We start from the raw sequence: 15,120 nt of genomic DNA on the forward strand, positions 1-15,120 counted from the left end.
CTTAGAATAAATAGTTAGTCGATACGAACGCGATGTCCGGAGAGCGACTCTTCTTAGTAAGCTCGCCTACTTATCTAAGGTATTAGTATAGGCTCCCTAACTAGGAGTCTAATAGTGCCTTACTAGGCTCTTTTACGTCTTATATATACCTATAGCACGGCTATAGCTTCCTATATAAGGCGGGTACGGCCTCTAGTCTACCTTCCTTTTGTTCTAAAGAGGAATAACTCTAATACGACTTTGTCGAGGGTAAAATACCGAGTTACTAACCCGGGCTTATAACCTATTAAATAGGTACGAGTTACGTAGTAGTAGAAGACGGCGGATTATACGAAAGACGAAGAAGGACCTAATAGGATAGCGTGTATCTATATATAGTATCGCCGGTGTTAGTATAGGTAGATACTAGGTATCCGGATGTTTACTAGCCTATAGGCTAGCAAACCCTAGTCACGTGATCTAGTTATATAATACACCTATACCTATATACTTGTCCTACGGCCTATATATTCTTAATAAGTAGGAATATAAGTAGGACCTAGAACAAGCTAATAAGGACCTTATAAAGGCTAACTAGGACGTTACTAAGTATAGGAAGTAGGCTAATAACTAGTATAGCTCTACTAAGAGAGCCGAAAAGGAGGTCGATATATTTAAGGTTAAAGTCGCTAAACTAGAAACACTCGTACCGGACGACTCCGCCCCTACGGCTACCGACGTAGTAGGGCTATAGTAGACTATCGCTACGCTTAAATAGGATCTCGAGGAAGCTAAACGTAGCCGTACTACCGAGAAACCTAAGGAGCGTAGCGCCCGCTCCCTCTCCGAGTTACGATATAGACGCGGCAATAGACTAGCTAAAAAGCCCGCTAAATAACCCGCTACGAAGCCTACGCAGAAGTAACGTAAGGAGCGATTCGCTAATAACGCCTCCGACCCCGATTCCTCCGACTCGTCCTTAGACTCTAATTCCGATTTCGAAGAGCGTCCGCGCCGTAAGAGTAAGGGTAAGGACAAGAGATCGAGAAAGAGATAAGAGACCGTTATCGTCGACGACGACGACTTCGAGATTATAGATAGTAGCGTAGATTCGTACGCTATAACCTAACTATAGTAGAAGACTTTAAGACGAGTTCCCGTATCGAAGTACCTAAGCCTAAATTCTTAGGAGAGAATATAGGTAGTAAAGACTCGCCGATATATAATAAGTAGACTACTTAACTCGGTAATAAGCTTACCGCTTCTATCTTTAAGGACGTGCTATCCGCCCTACGTTTCGTATAAGAAACTACTATAGGGTTAGTATATTCTATACTCTCCTTCTCTATCCTAGCGCTATAATCGCCTAGTGGCCCGGTTAGCGACCCCGAGTCTAAGGCGCGTCTACTAGCTAGTAAGTTCTTCCCGCCCCTAGTCGAGGCTGATCTAAGCGACATAAACAGCTCTACTCCCCTAGCCCCTAGTATCGCGGTCTAATAGGAGGTGTCCGAGGGAGAAGTTGCCGCTGTACTAAGGAAGTTGCCGGCGAAGAAAGCCCCGGGGCCGGATAGGATCCCAAACGAGCTACTAAAGAAGTATAGAGATTAACTAGCCCTAGTAGTTATAGCGATCTTTAACGCCTGCCTATAGACCGGATACCACCCGATAGCTTTTAAACAATCGACGACAGTAGTCCTACGTAAGCCGTAGAAGGAAGACTATACGTAGGTGAAGTCGTACCGCCTAATTACGCTCCTTAATACTCTTAGGAAGGCGCTTAAGAAGCTAGTTATAACGAGACTCTCCGAGGCGGTAGAGGAACACTCCCTACTCCCGGACACCTAGATAGGTACGCGCCTATAGCGATCGACGCTATCCGCAATAGAACTTATCACCTCTTAGGTAAAGGCTATCTAGTATAAGAATAGGGACAAGGTAGCTTCCTTACTTAGCCTAGACATATCGGGAGCCTTCGACTACGTATTATACCCGCGGAAGGAAGGTCACCGGGGTATATAAGTCGACACTAACGAGGATGCTTAAGCACGAGACCGCTATACCGCCGATCGACCTATACATCTAGGGACTACGGACCTCCTACTTAGGCAAGTCGGCACAGTACCTAGTATAGAAGGTCATCGCCAGTACAGTCGTAAGGGCCCGCGAATTAGTACTAGCGTATAAGGGCATTCGACCCGGAAACGAGCCGAACTACCGGGTAAGGGACGAATAGCTAGTAATATAATAGGAAGGTAAGAAATGGTTTATAGAGTAACTATAGAAAGAGAGGTAGAACAACTAGGTTATAGGGCATAGTAGACGCCCTTAGCTAGCGGGACAACCTAAGGAATAGTTAGCTACAAAATCCGCGGTTAAGCACCCCCCGAAGCTTATCTACTACCGCCTTACGAGGGTATAGAGTAGTATAGCAACCTAACTACGAAGCGAACACATCGGCCTCTAGGGGTACCTATTATAGAGGAAGGTTCTAGAATACACGAATACTAGCTACCCCTACGGCTATCGCTCCTAGAACGTACGGCACGTACTCCTCGTCTGTCCGAGGTGGTCGCTAGGAAGGGGGGAGTAGATAGTAAAGGCGAGGAACCGGACGATTAGGGCACTTCTTAATAACGCTAAGGACCTACGGCGCATTACGAACTAGATACTAGAGAAGGGCTAGCTAGAACAGTACCGCCTAGTAGGAGTAGTATAGGAAGAGAGGATACGACGTAGCGCGACGAGACCGGCTAGGAGCGGGGGCTAACGGGGTAGTGACATAGACTACGCACGTTTAGAGGGAAAGCTCATCTAGATAAGGAGTAGTTAGGGGCGGGAAGGGTTTTCACCTATTCGGGTTTCCCTTTGTACATAATAATAGATATATACCCATATAGGCCGGATAGGGTCCTAGAACAGGGGAATGACAAATCTATCTATCTATATATATATATAAGTTATAGATATAAGGCTTTCATTATATTACTACGATCGATCTCTGCGCCAAAACACGACACATTCGAAAGCTCTTATCAAGGCCATTCTAACGATATAAAAAGCAGGCCACTGCCCCTAGGACTAAGGGAGTTCTACCCCATTCAATCTGGACAGCTTGAAGCTCTCTTCACCCTGTTTCTTCAGCTCCAAACGCCGCGGAGGTGCCTAGCTACATTAGGCAACTCCTAGGCAATAGCAGCCTAGGCTACGGTACTAACGGCGCCTACGGCCCTACAGGCGAAGCCCCCCTAAGACAACTGGCAGCAACTTATAGAGGACGCAAAAAGCATAGAAACTAACGATCAGCTCCCTTACCGGTCTCTACAGGTAATGATCACTTAGCTACGCACGGCGCTTGTACTGTCGTATCACCGAGGGCAACAAGAAATGAGGACGACGTCCTAGGCGATTAGCAAGGCCACCCGGAATCAACACCCCTATAGCTAGGCATCGGTCGCGGCATCGATACTAGGCCCCCGCCTAACGTACGATGTAGTTACGATCCGCATTGCAGCAAAGGAAGACCAGGCCGAAGTTACGAAGCTATCGAACAAGGAGCTCGCCTAACGAATTAACTAACTAGGGGTGGTCGTAGTGAACTAACAGTCTAACGGTACTCTACAGATCTATACTAGCTCTGCTACTACTAGGAGGCACCTAGAGGCACAGCCACAGTGGGCATCTAAGGTTACGGCATCAGCGAAGGTCTCAACGAAACAATTCACGATCCTAGTCTACGACATGCCTAAGGAGTTTGACCTAACTAACCAGGGTCACCTACGCGCTCTCTAAGAGGACAACCCGGTCACTCTTAACTCTCCAATCTAGAAGGCGACTTGGCTCTATAGGAAATGGCCAGAAGGCAAGAAGGCCTCGGCGCTAATAGTATAGCTACAAGACGCGAAAGCGGCGGATCTAGCGATAGAACAAGGCCTGGTCTAGCAATACAGCCTCAAGATAGTAGAAAAGCACTCCTCATCCTTTCGTGTCCTCTAATGCTTCAAATGCTAATAGTATGGACACCAAACCTATACGTGCACAAACAAGCAGGCCTGCTCGAACTGTGTAGGAGACTATATGTCTAGGGACTATACATCGACTACGAGACGGTGCGCGAACTGTCCGGGGCACCACCTATCGTATAGTACGGAATGCCCACAGCGGAAACTAGCGAAAAACAAGGCAATCACAAACAGAACCGTCGCCCTAAGATTCTACGGCGACCGTGAGGCTAGCCTACACCGGAACCAACTAGCGGCGGTCGGGCACAAGCGCCCTAGGGCCGAGAACGATATAAAGGATGCGTAGCCTAGGGCGTACGGGAGGCCACGTGCTCTGCTAGCTGCGGCGAGGGAATCTAACTAGGCCCGGCTCCCCTTTAGTACATAGCCGATAGGCGTAGACCAGGACGTATAGGGCAGTAGGACACAGGACGATATAGAGGAAATGATTGTCGATGCCGATGACTAGCCTCGACACGCTTAGCATCATCTAGTATAACGTCAACCATAGCAAGGATATAGTCCAGAACCATTTCCTACACGAGGCGGACCCGCGCGTCCACCACGTCCTTGCAATCTAGGAGCTATAGATTAACCCGCACCATAAGAGACTAACGACCTACAAGTCACTAGGCTACACGACATGCCTACGAGGCGACGGCAGACCCCGCACGTGCTTCTATGTCAGCAAGGACATACTAGAATCCGACTGGGAGGTAGTGTACTACGTAGACGAAGAAGGCGGGGGCGATATTACCTCCCTCCACGTGGGTAGCACCTAGATACACAACCTATACATGCAACCGCTAGCCTCGAGGTCTAGCCGCGACCTAGGGGTCTGCAGACACCTAGACAGTGCGCTCAAGAGACAAGGGTGCCACATCGTAGTAGGAGACTTCAACATACACTACCCTTCCTAGGAAAGCCTTATGCAGCCGCACCCTATAGCCGACGAAGTACTCGACTTGATGGCGAGCAACGCAATTGCCCTTAATACCCCGAAGGACCTGGGCACCTAGAAGAGAGGGGGACTCTAAGGCACGATCGACCTCTCCTAGATCTCAGATAGCCACTACCACACGGTAACCTACTGTGGGATCGAACATAAACTCGAGGCGTCGTCAGACCACATACTAGTCAGGACCTCTATTGCGACATAGATACAACGCACACTAGCGAGAACCCCTAAGCCAAACTAGGGAAAGGCCCACTGGGCCAACATCTAGGCGTACCTCGATGACTCCAAGAGGCTAGTCCAGATCGCGTAGTAGCAATACAACAGTAAAGACGAGATAGACGAAGCAGTCCAGGGGTTGACAGACGAAATAAGAAAAGCGACCTCACTTCACGTTCCGCTTGCCTAACTAACGATATAGTCCAAACTATACTAGACGCCGGAGTGCACTGCGGTAGTAAGAGAAGCAAGGAGAGCCCGCCGGGTGTGGACGAGCAGCTATAGCGAGGAGGCCTAGAACGTATATAGGGAGGCATACTAACAGAAGAAAGCCATAATACGGAGGGAGAAAGCAGTCGGCTAGAGGGCCATAGTGGAAGAAATCGCCGGCAAGCCAGAGAGGATGTGGAAGCTAGCGAAATAGGCCCGACAGGACCCTACACAGGGCCCCTCCTTCTCTATCCCAGCGCTACAATCGCCTAGTGGCCCGGTTAGCGACCCCGAGGCCAAGGCGCGTCTACTGGCTAGCAAGTTCTTCCTACCCCTAGTCGAGGCTGATCTAAGCGATATAAACAGCTCTACTCCCCTAGCCCCTAGCATCGCGGTCCAACAGGAGGTGTCCGAGGGAGAAGTTACCGCTATGCTAAGGAAGTTGCCGGCGAAGAAAGCCCCGGGGCCGGATAGGATCCCAAACGAGCTACTAAAGAAGTGTAGAGATCAACTAGCCCTAGCAGTTGTAGCGATCTTCAACGCCTGCCTATAGACCGGATACCACCCGATAGCTTTTAAACAATCGACGACAGTGGTCCTACGCAAGCCGTAGAAGGAAGACTATACGTAGGTGAAGTCGTACCGCCCAATTGCGCTCCTTAACACTCTTGGGAAGGCGCTTGAGAAGCTGGTTATAACGAGACTCTCCGAGGCGGCAGAGGAACACTCCCTACTCCCGGACACCTAGATAGGTGCGCGCCCACAGCGATCGACGCTATCCGCGATGGAACTTATCACCTCTTAGGTAAAGGCCATCTAGTATAAGAATAGGGACAAGGTGGCTTCCTTACTTAGCCTAGACATATCGGGAGCCTTCGACTACGTGTCACACCCGCGGCTTCTCTACATCCTAAGGTCGAAAGGACTCCCTAAGTGGCTTGTTAACTTCGTACGGTCCTACCTCCAAAACCGCAGTACGTCGATCCTGGTCGGCCAGTACAGAAGCCTATTTCAAGCAGTCTATACTAGAATCCCGTAAGGCTTAACGCTAGCACCTATTCTGTTCCTCTTCTTTATAGCGACGCTGCTCCCAGCCCTAGAATCCTAGAACACCGCTACGAGCGGCTTCGTAGACGACACAAATATCCTAGCGTGGTCTTCCTCGACTAAGGAGAACTGTAGGCTACTAGAAGAGAAGCACAAGATCTGCGAGGACTGGGCTAGGAGGCACGGGGCTCGGTTTGCCCTAGAAAAGTACAATCTGATACACTTTACGCGCCGGCCACGGTTCCACAATATGCAAGCTTCTATCCAGATACAGGGGCACACGACTAACCCGGCAAATCAGCTCAGGATCCTCGGACTATAGGTGGACCCGGCGCTACGGTAGAGGAAGCACGTATAGGCAATATTACGGAAAGCTGAACAGAATATAGCATTATGCCAGAGGCTCACTGCGTCCACATAGGGGGCGGACTTCCGGCAGTCACGACTTCTATATACGGCTATTATACGGCCAGTCCTTACCTATGGCAGCCAAGTGTGGTCCTTAGGCGAGAGGGCCTACCTATCGAAGGGACTCGTCGCGCCGCTAGCGAAGATCCAAAACCAATGCCTAAGGAAGGTCACCGGGGTATATAAGTCGACACTAACGAGGATGCTTAAGCACGAGACCGCTATACCGCCGATCGACCTATACATCTAGGGACTACGGACCTCCTACTTAGGCAAGTCGGCACAGTACCTAGTATAGAAGGTCATCGCCAGTACAGTCGTAAGGGCCCGCGAATCAGTACTAGCGCATAAGGGCATTCGACCCGGAAACGAGCCGAACTACCGGGCAAGGGACGAATAGCTAGCAACACAATAGGAAGGTGAGAAATCGTTTATAGAGCAACTATAGAAAGAGAGGTGGAACAACTAGGTTGTAGGGCATAGTGGACGCCCTTAGCCAGCGGGACAACCTAAGGAATGGTCAGCTACAAAATCCGCGGTCAAGCACCCCCCGAAGCTCATCTACTACCGCCTTACGAGGGCACAGAGTAGCATAGCAACCCAACTGCGAAGCGAACACATCGGCCTCCAGGGGTACCTATCATAGAGGAAGGTCCTAGGATACACGAATACTAGCTACCCCTGCGGCTATCGCTCCTAGAACGTACGGCACGCACTCCTCGTCTGTCCGAGGTGGTCGCTAGGAAGGGGGGAGTGGATGGTAAAGGCGAGGAACCGGACGATTGGGGCACTTCTTAACAACGCTAAAGACCTACGGCGCATTACGAACTGGATACTAGAGAAGGGCTGGCTAGAACAGTACCGCCTAGTAGGAGTAGTGTAGGAAGAGAGGACACGACGCAGCGCGACGAGACCGGCTAGGAGCGGGGGCTAACGGGGTAGTGACATGGACTACGTACGTTCAGAGGGAAAGCTAATCTAGACAAGGAGTAGTCGGGGGCGGGAAGGGTTTTCACCTATTCGGGTTTCCCTTTGTACATAACAATAGATATATACCTGTATAGGCCGGATAGGGTCCTAGAACAGGGGAATGACAAATCTATCTATCTATCTATATATAAGTTATATATAACGTACTTTACTACCGAGCGGGCTGTACTACCGAGCGGGCCACTTTTGCTAAGAACTGTACTACTTCTATAGATATAGCTATATAACTACTATTATAGCGTATATTGTCTTTAAACGAGGCTAAACTGACCTTAGCTATCTAGGCTACGAAACGCAACGCGACAATTACGAATCGACTTGCTATAAAGGTATACGACGCGTCTCGAACTATACTAGGGTATCGATTAAATAGACGACCTCCTCGGGGTGACTACGAGCCTAATTCGAAGAAGCTTAGAGAGCTAAAAGAGAGGGTGATACTTGAGTACATACTCGAGCTAGATCTTAGAGGTTTCCCGCTATTAAAGGCTAGTATATAAGCAATAGCCGATTCATTACTATAAGAGAAGGGTCTTAGGCCCGCTAGTCTCAATTAGACAGATAGGTTTATTAGGCGGTATCGTGAGCTAAAGGTTTATATAACACGTAGATACGATCGTTAGCGAGCTCTAATAGAAGATCTAGACGTTATCGAGAGGTAGTTCTTGCTTATACGTAATATAAAGGAGAAGTATAGCATCCTTAACTAGGACACCTATAACTTCGACGAGACAGGGTTTATAATAGGTGTTATTACGTCTTAGAGCGTCGTTACGGGTTTAGAAAGGCGTAGTAGAAAGAGGAAGGTCGTTCAATAGGGTAATAGAGAATAGGTAATAGTAATTAAGACTATCTATATAGACGGAATAGCGCTCCTACCCTACGTTATCCTTATAGGCAAACAGCATATTAGTACCTAGTACTAAGACCGCAACTTAGGTCTAGACTAGACAATCGGGCTAATAGAGAATGGCTAGACTAATAATAAGTTCGGTATACGGTAGCTAGAGCATTTCTAGAAGTATACTATAGCCCGTACGACTAGGGTATAGAGACTACTTATTATCAATAGCTACGAGAGCTATAACTCGAAGGCATTCTAGAATCTATATAAGGAATATAAGATCTTGGCCCTATATACACTATCGTACGCCTAGTACTTACTCTAGCTATTAGATATAGGTTGCTATTCGCCTTTAAAGAAGGTATATAGTGCTTAGCTCTCGGGCTTAGTACGCTAACGCATTACTTATATCGATAAAGTAGAGTTCCTACGCGCCTTCCGGGCAGCCTATGACGCTATATTTAGATAGGAGAACATCCTATCAAGCTTTAGAGGCGCTAGTTTAGTTCTATTCAATCTATATATAGTGATAGACAAGCTTAATATCAAGCTACGTACGCTAACCCCTCTAGCTCCGGACTCTACCCCTTAGGAGTCGAAGACACTACGAACTACAAAAGAATTCGACTCTTAATCGATACTAGTAACGAACAAAATGCGTGCCCGGGCAGGTTTATCGCTAAACTCGTTATAGGAAGGGGTATATTAGCTTATAAAAGGGGGTAGAGAGATAGCGTATTAGATAGCTCTAATACGAAGCGAGATTAGTAAGCTACGCAAGTCTAACGAGGCCCTTATATAGCAAAAAGCACGAAAGCGTAGGTATATTTAGTCTAGAGGGTCTCTAACCTTCGATAAGGCGTCGCAATTAATACCTCTAGAGGATACTAGGAGGTAGGAAGTGAGTAGAGAGTCGCTAGATAGTGTTCGGCTAGTACTAAGGCTACGACGCTATAAGCGATATAGCGAGTCGGGGCATAACGTACGTACCTATCAAGTAGACTTACTAGATAGTAAAGAATCTAAAGAGGAATTGTCCTCCTAGTAACGATTCTATAGGATGTCGTCGTGTTAAGATACCGTCGTAATTAAAGTAGAAGTAGTATAGTTCTTAGCAAAAGTGGCCCGCTCGGTAGTATAGCCCGCTCGGTAGTAAAGCACGTTATATATAGATAGATAGATTATTCATTCGCCTATTTTAGTACCCTATAGCCTATATATGTCTCTCGCTATTTAGGTCTATTTATATAGGTAGGAAACCCGATTAACGGATAAAAACCTCCTCGTCTTTGCCCTCCTCGTTCTTTCCTATCTTGTCCTTTCGTTCTCCTTCCTTTAGGGTACGCTAGTGTTATAGTTGTTACCCTATAACTACCTTGCCCGTAACCCTAGTGATGTCCTCCTCTCGATTCCCTTTCTCCCTTCTGTTTCTCCGGCTCTTCTCTCTCTCTCCCTCCTCTCTATCTACCTTTCCGTTTCTACTACTAGAGAGAATTGCTCTAGGTAGTCCTCGTTAAGGATCTATCTTATTACTCTCCTTATATCTTGTCTATTCTAGATAATGGCCTAGTATTGCCTATCTCTTGCCTTCGGCCTCTACTAGCTTCTCCCTTTTACCTACTTAGTACAGTTTAGTACTATATACTCCGGGTTTTAGGATAGGTAGCTATAGGGGTCACGTTTAGAATCGTATCCTAGGACTCTTCTTTAGTATAAGTATACTCTTAGCCTAATGTACTTAGAGCGAATCTAGATAGCTATACTTGCTTCCGCCCTCTTTAGGTCTTTATAGATAAGGTTGTTATACCTCCCGAAGGTCCTAGCCGCTAGTAGGGCTCCTAGCCTTACCGGTCTTTAGTTCTAACGCGTTTCCTATAGGTAACCTACGATCCTTTCTACTTAGCTTTACTTCTTTTTCCCTTTGTCCCCTATGTTAGCTTGCTCCCTTAGAGCTTCTCTCTATTCAAGGGCTACTAGGATTTCCTATAATGTTTTTAGGTCTACTTCCTTCTATAGGATTATATATAGCCGGTTAGGTCTTCTCCTCCTCTCCTACTAGGTTCTTATCTTTTAAGTAGCTACTTAGATAGTTCCCTAGGCTAGGTATACTAATGTCTTCTCTACATATTGACACCTTATGCCCTAGAGGTACTCCCTAATAGGGGCTGTACCTAATTCCATTTCTATTGTCCTATAAGGGGTTGACTTATATACCCCTAGTACTCTCTTTAGGTAAGCTACCTACGCTCTATTAAGGGGGTCCTTTATTCTCTTCGGGATGTGTTTTTCCGCTACCTAAATTGCTACTCTATATAGTATTACGGGCTTAATAATAGCCTTATATATAGTCTAGGCCTTTATAAAGGTCGCCCCCTAGGTTAACGTAGTAAGTCTCTCGATTAATTATCTATTAGTATCCGCTCTCGCTTACGCCTTCTTTACTTATAGTCCCTAGCTAAGTTACGGGTCTAGCTATATCCTAAGGACTCTAAGTTCCCTTATAGGATAGGTCTCGAACCCCTAGATTTTTACTAGTACTACTAAGTTATGTTTTGTCTTTACCTTACTAAAATAGATAAGTTAGTACTTGTCCGGTACGAATTTTGCCCTATACTCTCTTATCTACTTTTCGTATTATCTATATCTCTCCTCTAGGAGTGCGTAGTTTTCCTCTTTAGACCCCGACTACGCTAGGATATTTGTGTTATCTACGAACCCCGATACTAAGATATTTACTATTTCTAGGAGTAGGGTCAGGTCGGCTATAAAGAGGAGGAATAGAATCGGGGAGAGTATAGAGCCCTATAGGATGCCCGTGTTCGTAATTAGGGTCTACGGGGCTTTAAAGGACCCTAGGAGGATCTAGGTTATTCTGTCCTTAAGGAATGACTATATAAAGTGTACTATCTAGGCTAGGATACTTTTTATTCTAAGGATATATAAGAGCCTTACGTAGGACACGTTGTCGAAAGCCCCTAACATGTCTAGTAAAAGTAGTAAGGCTACCTTATTGTTACTATAGTGCTAGATATGTCTAATTTGCTCTATGATCAGTTCGACTACTATAAGGGTAGATCTCTTTTATCTCCCCCCTATTAACGTTACCGGGAGGAGGTTATGTTCTTCTACTATTCCGGTAAGCCTTATAGCTACGACCTTCTCTAGGAGCTTCCCTAGTATATTTAGTAACGTAATTAGTCTATATAACTTCAACTTAGTATAGTCTTCCTTTTAGGGTTTCCTTAGGACGCAAGTTAGTAATTGCCTAAAGGCCTTTAGGTAATACCCCTACTTTATATACTAGGTAAAGATTAGCTTAAGTACTAGAGTAATAAGGCTACTACTAGCTTTTAGGTAACAGTTAGGGATCTTGTCTAGGCCTAGGGCTTTGTTGCCCTTTAGTTTCTTAATAATGTTTCCGATCTCTATAGTAAATACTTACTAGTTAGCCTCCCTTAGCGGAGGAATGTGTATTCCTAGGATGTTGCTTAGGTCTACCTCTACCTAAGTCCTAAAGAAGTGGTCTACGAATACTTTCGCTTTCCCTATCGGAGTGGTTTACGTTTCCCCGTCTTAGTCCTATATTAAGGGAAACTAGGGCGGGGAGTTTCGTTCCTCGTCTAGTTTCCTAGCCTATTCTACTAGTCTCTAGATTTGTTCCGGGTGTTCTATAATTATCCCTATAGTTAAACTCTACTCCTACGTCTTGTCTCTTCTAATCTACGCCTTCTTTGCTTTATACGCGTTGTTATAGGCTTCCTAGTTTACTTAGGTACGTCGTTACTCCTATCTCCTTCTTACTCTCCTTGCCTCCTTGACTTTGGCTATGTACTCTAGTATCTAGTATAGCTTCTAGTATAGCGACCATCTCTTCTTAGGTATATAGGCCTAGGCTACCCTTTATATAGCTTCTATTAGCTACTCTACTACTTAGTAGATCCCCTCCGTTATATATATATCGTTAATGTTTACCTATTCTAGTTCGCCTTCTAGCCGCTACTATACTAGTGTCTACTCGGCCTGCTTCTAGTAGAGCTTCCTCTTAGGTTCCCTCTCCTCCTTAACTATAAGTTAGATGTCGGTTTGGATTAGATAGTGGTCTAATAAAGACTCTAGTTAGTCATTAACTATATAGCTTTCTACCCGTCTTATTAAGGCGTAGGACATAAAGTATAGGTCTAGCGTGCTAGAACTATTGATTCTAGCCTAAGTTTCTGTTCCCTTTAGCGTGATTAAGTCCATTTAGGCTGTTTCTATCTGACTAATAAGCCTCCCTACTAAGAAGTAGTATACTAGGGTGAAGTCCGATCCCTACTTTAGGTAGTAGAGGTTGAAATCTCCTATTACGATGTTGTGGTTTTGTTAGTCTATTGCTTCCGGGAGCCTTCCTAGCGTATATAGTTATGTACTACTTCTGGACTCTAGAGGTAGGTTATATACGCTATAGATTAGGACCTAGCCTTAAGTTGTTTTGAGCTATACTATAGTAATATCCCTATCGGTTCTCGGCTAGGCCTACTAGTCCTCTACTAGTACCTTCTTACTAATATAGATATATGTTCGTAGGACTCCCTCGGTTCTGTTTATTACTACGTAGTATCTCGGGTCTCGTATAGTTAATAGAATCCTAGAGTATAGGTTGATCTATAGTTCCTATATTACTATAATATAGTGTTCCTCCGGGTCTAAGACTTATAGAAAGCTCCTTTAGACCTTGTCTTTACTTCTGTTTACATTATACTAAATGATTAATAGTCTACTAGTATAAGGCAGCACGTTATATATATTTATAATACTTATCTACCTCCTAAAAGGTCTACGAGGCTAGGGGCTATTAAGGAAGAGAGAGAGGAAAACCGTCGTACGGGGAAAAACCCCTCTTTAGGTATTAGTAAGTTCTCTCTATTACTTATTAGTTAATCTGTCGTACTAGAAGCGGTAAGTACTAGGTAGTTAGCCGCCCCGGAGTACTAATCTACCCGGTACCTAGGAACGAGTATTAGTAGCTAGCCGACTATCAAATAGACGATAGGTCGACTATTAGTAGAGGCGGGTCGCCTATCGAGTAGGGGATAGGTCGACCGTCGAGCGGAAAACGGGCTAGCCGTCGAGTAGACGACGAGTCGACCCTTCCGGGCTCCTATACTCTATTAGTACTCCTATCGCTATTCCTCCTACGCTCGGGGTCGCTATAGGCTACGGTCTACCCGCCTACGTAGTTATCGGTACTACCGGAGTTCTACTATATCTATAGGTAGGGCGCCTTCGGAGGCTTCCTAGAGCTCTTCCTCCTAGGCTATCTCTCCTATTCTTACTACTATCTTACCCGCTATCTAGAACTACTATAGTAGGCCGGTCCGTATTACTATTCGTACCGCTACTCGTATCCTACGCGCTATACCTATTATATATTAGAAGTCTATAGCCCCCGTCTCGAGGCATATTACCTACCGGGCTTCTATAAAGCGTAGGTAGAATAGTACGACGTATTTCGGCGTCTAAACACGTCTATATTCGTATAGGCTACTATCTACTCCCGGTACCTTTTAGTAATATAGATAGTCCTTAAACCTAATATATTCCGAGCGGAGTAGTATCGCGACTATTACCTATAGGCGGGTAAGGGCTCGGAAGAGTATTACTCTATCTTGGCTAATAGGTCCTATCTTTACCGCTACCTCGTCTTCTTATCGGTACGCTCGTCGCCGTAGTAGTTACCCGTTTAGGTACCTTTCGCCTTTCTTCTAGCGCTCGTTCTAGATTCCCTATATATATCTACGGACCGCGTTCGCTATAGCCTTCCGTTCTTCGCGTCCCTATCCCGATCCTATTACTAGTATACTACTAGCTAGGGCCTATACTCGGAACTCTACTATCGGAGTTTATTACGTATCTAGCTACCGCTAGGTCTATAATCCTATCTTCTTTTTAGGCGATATAGATCGAAGGCGTATCGTAATCGCCTAGTACGCCGCGCGGATATCGCTCCCTACCTTACTATTCGCCGTCTAGAGCGTATAGTCTATAGCGAGCTATTAGAGGTAAAGGTCTAGTAGCGCGATCTACGTATCCCCTTCTAGGACCTACGTCGGTATAGTACGGTATACCCCGGTCGCCCTACGTAAACATTTGTTCTATACGTTTTAAATCTACTTTATCTAGCTAGTCGCGTAGGATAGATACTAGACTAGTACCCTAAAGGTAATCGCCGGTCGGACGATAGAGCTATATAGCTAGCGTACCTTTACGAAGGCTACGCTATATATAGAGGCCGCGAGGCGTATAACTAAGGCTTTATTCTAGTCTCCCCGCTACCGGAGCTACTTTAGGTAGGCGTACTACCGGAGTTACGTATCTACTTAGAATCCTAGGACCCGGATAGATAGCTATAGAGTAATCTAGCTTACGCCGGTCCCGGCCCTAATCGTAGCTTAGAGGTTATACTTCTTCGGGGTCCTCGTAAGGTAGAT

The sequence above is a fragment of the Fulvia fulva genome, chromosome 10 (assembly GCF_020509005.1).
Source record: "Fulvia fulva chromosome 10, complete sequence".
Taxonomy (NCBI): Eukaryota; Fungi; Ascomycota; class Dothideomycetes; order Mycosphaerellales; family Mycosphaerellaceae; genus Fulvia; species Fulvia fulva.